The sequence below is a fragment of the Pteropus vampyrus genome, unplaced genomic scaffold, assembly GCF_000151845.1.
Source record: "Pteropus vampyrus isolate Shadow unplaced genomic scaffold, Pvam_2.0 Scaffold13, whole genome shotgun sequence".
NCBI lineage: Eukaryota > Metazoa > Chordata > Mammalia > Chiroptera > Pteropodidae > Pteropus > Pteropus vampyrus.
In genome coordinates this window covers 94,419-102,168 of record NW_011888794.1, presented here as the reverse complement: position 1 = coordinate 102,168, position 7,750 = coordinate 94,419, and the positions used below count along the sequence as shown (strand labels likewise).

At 34.3% G+C, this 7,750-nt stretch overlaps 1 protein-coding gene, 1 non-coding gene and 1 pseudogene across 2 annotated transcripts in view; all 3 read right to left on the bottom strand.

Moving 5' to 3' along the window:
- Positions 1-7,750, bottom strand: part of LOC105306168 (kelch-like protein 1) — a gene marked incomplete at its 5' end in the record, with an annotated part of 207,212 nt that overhangs the window by 106,516 nt on the left and 92,946 nt on the right. The gene's annotated exons all lie outside the window — the stretch shown is intronic.
- Positions 566-684, bottom strand: LOC111733195 (annotated as a pseudogene).
- On the bottom strand, positions 3,909-4,027 carry LOC111733285. Its single transcript, XR_002777920.1, has one exon. It is a non-coding gene; the product is annotated as a 5S ribosomal RNA (ribosomal RNA).

The following is a 7,750-nucleotide window of genomic DNA, read 5'->3' as shown; positions in this document are numbered from 1 at the left end:
CACCATAACTCCTGAATGATGCATTTCATGCCTGTGCAATATCTCCACTTAGACACCTCATAGAAATCTGAGTTAGTGCTCAATAACATCCTTCCTCAACAGGGCTTAATCAGAATCTTTCTGATTCCTTTCTTTTTCTCATTCTCTCATCTAACTAGCTCTACTTTAAAATATATCTAGGATGCAAACTTTATTCCTCACTATCTTCATTGCTATTACCTCGTTACCCTCATCTGACCTCTTAAAAAAATCTCTCACCTCAAATATTGTCATCTACTAATGGATTTCCATTTTCTACTCTTGTTTCCTTCCTGTATATTCTCAACATAGCGACTAATGAGTACATTTAATTGCGTACATTAGATCAGATGCTCCTTGGCTCGAAACCCTGCAATGGCTCCCGTTACTCACTAAGGAAGTGCCTAAGTTCTTACAATGGTTTGCTAGACGTTTCTTTTTTTTTCTTTCTTTCTTTTTTTTAGGCAAGGCAACCCTTGGTTGACCTCATAGATTACAAGGACCTTGTCAGTTTACAATCTTTTATTTTTATTTTTTTTATTTTTTATGCCTACAGTACCTAGTCTTCCGTGGTGGTCTCCCATCCAAATACTAACCAGGCCCAACCCTGCTTAGCTTCTGAAATCAGATGGCATTGGGCTTGTTCAGGGTGGCATGGCTGTAGACTGCTAAAAGTTTCATAATTTGCATCCTTGCCTTCTCTGAATTCTAGCAACTCATCCTTTAGGTCACTCTGGTTCAGCCCCACAAGCTGCTTTACTTTTGTTCCTCAAAGAGTAACAAGCAGAAATATTGCATAAAAATAGAAGTGTGGTCTTGGATGCAGGAACATATATATTTCATATATATCCCAAATAAATCACTTATCAAAATAAAAGAATAATTCTATAATTGAATCGATGTAACTTGCCTCTACTAATGCTTCAGCTTTGAGATCTGTCCAAAGATTAAGAGTATTCTTAAGCCTATGGATCCTATTTTAATCTCCAGATTTCATCTCTATACATTCTATTCACTAAAACATTAAAGTGGCTTCAAGAGCTAATTCAAATTTCCCTAAATCCTAAATAAATCACCTAAAAAGATTTATTGATTTAAATGGCTTTTGCTTTATGACAAATGTCCCACAATTTTTCTTAGCCTTCTTGTAAATTATTGAATTCTATTTTAATTTTATCTTTCTTATATAAAGTAGACATGAATAAAAAATGAAATTCTCTTTAATCTTTAATTGAGGAAAATAATTGTTCTTGCACTGTGTGGCCTCTTGGTAAATGCTAGTATATTATTTAATAAGTACAAAAATGCTTATGAACTATTTTAATATTTAAATTCAGTTTTCTTCATGGAATGGACTTTGTTTTCTGATTTATTAAGCTAGGAATAAAAATGAAACAATTTTCTTATAGCCGATTTGTTTTTAAATACACCACTGACTTAGGTATTAGAGCATTTTTGATAAATTTTTATCAATATAGCTAATAGAACAAAGAGATAAGAAATTATATCCTATTCAAGTTTGCCTTTCCATTGTCCATTTAATAAAAGATTTTTAGTAAAGTATGAATCAGTGTGCTTGGAACCCTCATTATGACATTGCTCCTAGTACTCACTGTTACCTTCACAGTAACACACCACTGTGTAGAGCTTTCTCTTACATTCCAGAGAAATCATATCAACGGATAGTTGAAATGAATGAAGCTTAAAGTCCTAAGACCTAGTATAAACTTTTCATTAGTTCATTCAGCAAATACTTATTGAGAATCGACTATTAAGAGCCGAGAACTTTGTGAATAAGACCTTTAAATCTGGTTTTCTGAAAAATGTAGTTATGAGGAAAGTGTTAGAAATAAACTACAACCAAGCAAGAAAATAGTAGGTGAAAGTGCTAAAAACAGGACACATTGAAGGTGAGATGTATTTAACAAAACAGATCTGGTCGTGCTATGATAAGGGCGAACACCTTCTAGGTAGTGGGGAACCAGAAAAGGGGAGTCACTGGTAGGGCAGTTCTATCCAGCAGGTAGGAGTGTGTCATCACTGACACTGTCTAGAAGTGGCAAGATATAAGAGCAGACTCACTTTTAGTTGGTTTATTGTTGCTTTTAGTTATCTTTAGACTATGCCTTCCCTTTCATTGCTTGCCCCTGAGAAACTATTCCTATCACCACCACCCTCTCTTCTTGGCATATCACTGTTTCCGGTCTCCAGAATCAGCTGGTACAAATATACTATAAAAGAAATAATCCTGACTTGCTCAAAAAACAGAAAGAATATCAGTGTGCCTGTAGGATCTTGAGAGCTGACAGAAAATGAAGTCAGAGGACCAGTCATGGGGCCACTGATGTACGGTCTTATAGGACAGGGATATTAGGGTTTTGTCCATGAGCAGTCATGGGGCCATTGATGTACAGTCTCACAGGACAGGGATATTAGGGTTTTGTCCATGAGCACATCCATTTTAAGTTTGAGATGAATTCATTCATACTGCAAAAATTCTGTGTGGTTACTAAATGAAATTACTGCAGTTAAGCATAATAGTTAGAATAATGGGTAAGAAGCTATTTCAGTATTACAGGAGAAAGATGATGACGGCTTGTTTTAGGATGTGGCTATTCAGAAGTTTAAAAAAAAGGACAGATTCAGGATATGGTTTAGAATATAGTCAAAAGAACTTCCTATGGCAAGGAACATTAAATGCAATGCGAAGTGGAGAATTAACAATTCTAGGATTTAGGCCTGAGCGGCTAGGTGGTTGGTAGTGATCTTTACTGAAATGGGGAGAAAAAGTCTTGGGACTTTGAAATCTTTCATGTTGGACATATGAAGTTTGGAATAGCTATTGCATAGCCAATTGGAGCTGTCAAATACCTAATTGGGTATTGAATCTATCTTTCTGGAAAAGTTTTGGGCTAGAGATATAAATTCAGAATTTACAATTGACTCCAATATAGTATTTTGAAGTATGGAAGTAAATGCTATTCTCTATGCTGAAAATATAGTGTGTCCTGGGACATTGTAACATTAGAAAATAGAAAGAATTAGCAATGACATTTGAGCGAGAGTGGCCAGATCAACTGTGTCAGGTGCTTCTGAGAAGCCAAATAAGATGAAAGCAAGTGATATGGGGGAGGGGGAAATGACAGCATCGAGGATTTGGGTGACCTTTATTAGTTCAAATGACTGATGATAGTGGGTTGAAGAGAGAATGATGATTATAAATAAGCAGATTTAATAACTATAAACTATAACTATATATCTCACTAGAAAAGAGAAGAGATAATTGGAACAGTTTGTAGAAAGGAATATAAGTTTTGTTTTAATATGTCTAAAACAACACATCTTTGTAAATTAATTGGAATGATCCAATATAAAGTAAAATTGATAATATAAAATATGGAAGGGGTCATTGCAATAGAGTAATTTCAGTATCAAGAAAGATGCAATATGAACCACAAGCTATGGCATCAGCCCTTGATAAAAGCTGACACTTAACATATTGCAGCAAAATAAACCCTTTCAGAATAGGTTTCAATCTCTATTCTCTTTACTTGATCAAAGAGAGTAATATGTATGTATGCATTTATACATGTAAAAATCTTTTTTTTTACATTAATACCCTGACGACTTAAAACTTATTGAAATAAAAAGCTCTTGTATTTTTTAATGTTGTAATTTAAACTGTGAACATCATAGTGGGTGAAATGATCATGAATCTAAATAGTATTTAAGATAAATCTATTTTAGAAGCATATGTTATCAATGCATTTATGTTTTAAACACTGTTTTAAGTTTTGTTTTGTTTTTTTCTATTTTTTTAGGTGAGGCAACCCTTGGTTGACCTCACAGATTGCAAGGACCTTATCATCTTACAATTCCTTATTTTTTTATGTCTACAGCACCTGGTCTTCCTAGGTGGACTCCCATCCAAGTACTAACCAGGCCCGACCCTGCTTAGCTTCCGAGATCAGACAGGATCAGGCTTGTTCAGGGTGGCATGGCCGTAGACTGGTTTCTTTTAGAGAACATTAATATTATTCCACAATTTTAAAACTCTTATAGTCTAGTTTCTTGGAGAAGACTACCTTTTTGATGATGGGCTGCTATAATCATGAATTAATCAGGCAGCAAAAATCAGAAGGAAAAGACAGAACAAAACCAGAATGAAAAAGTAACAAGGACTGGTAATTGATTGTGTTAATGTGTATGATTAATTCTTTTTGCCATACTCATTTGTAAGAGTCAAGAGTTTTTCTTTTGTAAAGATAAGATGTGATACATTAAACACTAAACGTTTTATGCTGACAAACTTGGAGAACTGTTGGGTTTATCAGGGAGTAGTTTACGTATGCTTGCTTTGGGGAAGTAAAATCAAACAAAACATAAATTACTTCGAAGTATAATCTACTCTGATATCTTACACTGCAATTTAAGAATCCTCGTTTTATATTGATTTGTTCTTTGTCACTTTCCTTGTTTTCTATTAGGTTTTTTAGTGTGGCTATAATTTTATAGACAACAGAGTCTTTACATCACTGGTATCCGATCAATTGTCATATTTTCAATGGAGTAAAAGGTTAAAGACCACTACCTTCTCATTTTGCTATTACTACCATAAAGAAGCATTTGGTATCAATTTATTACAGCTCTGCATAAAAATAATTAATTCTTGTAAAGGTAGCATCTGTTTCCTTCAGTTAAATTCTTGAGTTTCCTTGTTATTTTGTTTACTTTTGTTGTTAGATTTAACCATATTCTTCAAAATCTAGGCAATATTTTGTTATCTATTACAAACTATTTTCCATTTTAATTTTACTACAGAAAATATGTTTATACACATAAACACACACACTACTATATACTTTTCTTGAGTTAGTAGGAATACTTGTTAGAAAGTTGTGCTATATCTTTCTCATCTCAAAAGAAATAAAAAATATTAGTTCTAAGATATGAAGCAAAATTTATCTGTACTTCTCTAACTTTTTACATAATCTCTGACTGTGATAAAACTGAATTTTCCTGAAGACATTTGGCTTGGTTATATATAATACTGTATATCCTTGATTTTTAGAACAGTATTCTTCTTTCTAAACCAATCATTAGAAAAGCACACACCAAACATCTTATACTTATGTTTACTTTTAAAATACGTAGCAAATAAATTAATACCAGTTACAAAGATACATCTTATGAAACCAATTAAAACCAGTGGAAAGAATAGTTACAAAATGGTAAAGCATGTTGTTTAGTGTATAGCAATATGTTCTTTTGTTGCATCTTTGAAAGAGAAAATACAGAAAAAGGGGTAAACCAAATTGAATAGCTTCCTTATAATATGTGTATTTACAGGCATACCTTGTTTCATTGAACTTTGCTTTACTGTGCTTCATAGATATTTCTTTTTTTTTTTTTCACAAATTGAAGGTTCATGGCAACCCTGTGTCGAGCAAGTCTATGGGCGCCATTTTTATAACAGCATTTGCTTACTTCACGTCTCTGTGTCACATTTTGGTAATTCTTGTAATATTGCTAACATTTTCATAATTATGATATTTTTTATAGTCCTATGTGATCAGTGATCTTTGATATTACCCTTATAACGGTGTTGGGGAGCCACAAAAAGCACATATGAGATGTTGAGCCTAATCAACAAATGTGCGTTCTGTTCTGACTGCTCCGCTGACTATAGAAAGGAATATATTTCCCTTGTCTCTCCAGCTCTCCTCAGGCATCCTTGTTCCCTGAGACACAGCAGTCCTGAAAATAGCCCAATTAATAATCCTACAATGGCCTCTAAGTGTTCAAAAGTGAAAGGAAGAGGTGCACGTCTCTCACTTTAAAGCTACAAATAATTAAGCTTACTCAGGAAGGCGTGACGAAAGATGATATGGGCTGAAAACTAGGCCTCTTGCACCAGTTAGCCAAGCTGTGAATGCAAAGGAAGAGTTCTCGAAGAAAATTAAAGATGCTACTCCAGTGAACACACAAATAATAAGAAAGCAAAACAACTTTATTGATGATATAAAGAAAATTTCAGTGATCTGGATAGATCAAATCAGCTACAACATTCTCTTAAGCCAAAGCCTAATCCAGAGCAGGCCCTAACTTGTTCTAATTCTGTGAAGGTTGAGAGAGGTAAAGAAGCTGCAGAAGAAAAAATTTGAAACTAGCAGAGGTTGGTTCATGAGTTTTAAGGAAAGAAGCTGTCTCTATAACTTAAAACTGTAAGGTGAAACAGCAAGTGCTGATGTCGAAGCTATAGCAAGTTATCCAGAAGATCTAGCTAAGATAACTCATGCAAGTGGCTACACTAAACAACAGATTTTCAATGTAGACAAAACAGCTTTATATTAGAAAATGTCATCTAGGACTTTCATAGCTAGAAAGGAGGCTATAGATGTCTAACTTCAAAGTTTCAAAGGGACAGGCTGCCTCTCTTGTTAGAGGCTAATGCAGCTGCTGACTTTAAATTGAAGCCAGTGCTCATTTGACACTCTGAAAATCATAGGGTCCTGAGAATTATCCTAAACTACCCTGCTTGTGCTCTATAAATGGAACTACAAAGCCTGGATGACAGCACATCTGTTTACAACATGGTTTACTAAATATTTTAAGCCCATTGTTGAGATCTACTGCTCAGAAAGAAAGATAGATGACTTTTAAAATGTTACTGCTCATTGACAATACAGCTGGTCACCCGAGCTCTGAGGGAGATATACAACAAGATCAATGTCATTTTCATTCCTGCTAACGCAATATCCATTCTGCAGCTCATGGATTAGGAATAATGTTGACTTTCAAGTCTTATTTAAATAACACATTTTGTAAGGCTATATCTGCCATAGATAGTGATTCTTCTGATAGAGCTGGACAAAGTAAATCGAGAACCTTCTGGAAAGGATTCAGCATTCTAGATGCCAGTAAGTACATTCTTGATTCCTGGGAAGAGGTCAAAAGATCAACATTTATAGGAATTTGGAATTCACTAATTCCAGCTTTCATGGATGACTTTGAGGGGTTGAAGACTTCAGTGGAAAGAATAATTGCAGATATGATGGACACATCAAGAGAAATATAATTAGAAGTAGAGCCTGAAGATGTGACCAAATTGCTGTAATCTCATGATAAAACTTTTATGAATGAGGAGTAGTGTCTTATGGATTAACATTAAAGTAGTTTCTTGAGATGGAATCAACTCCTAGTGAAGATGCTTTGAAGAGTGTTGAAATAACAAAAAAAATAAATAAAAGGATTTACAATATTACATAAACTTGCTAAAGCAGCAGAATGGTTGCGGAGGACCGACTTCAATTTTAAAAGTTCTGCTCTGGGAAAATGCTATCAAACAGCATCTCATGTTACAGGGAAATCATTCATGAAAGGAAGAGTCAATTGATGCAGCAGACTTCATTGTTCTTATTTTTTAGAATTGTCACAGTCATTCCAGTCTTCTGTAACCACCATGCTGATGAGTCAGCAGCCATCAACATCGAGGCAGGGCCCTCCACCATCAAAAAGACTGACTTCCTGAAAGCTCAGATGATGGTTAGCATTTTTTAGAAAGATTGTATTTTTAAATTAAGGTCTGTAAATTGCTCTTTTACACATAACGCTATTGCACAATTAATAGAATAGAGTAGAGTGTAAACATAACTTTTATATTCACCAAGAAAAAAAAATTTAGTGTGACTCACTTTATTGCAATATTCACTTTATTGTGGTAGTCTGAAAC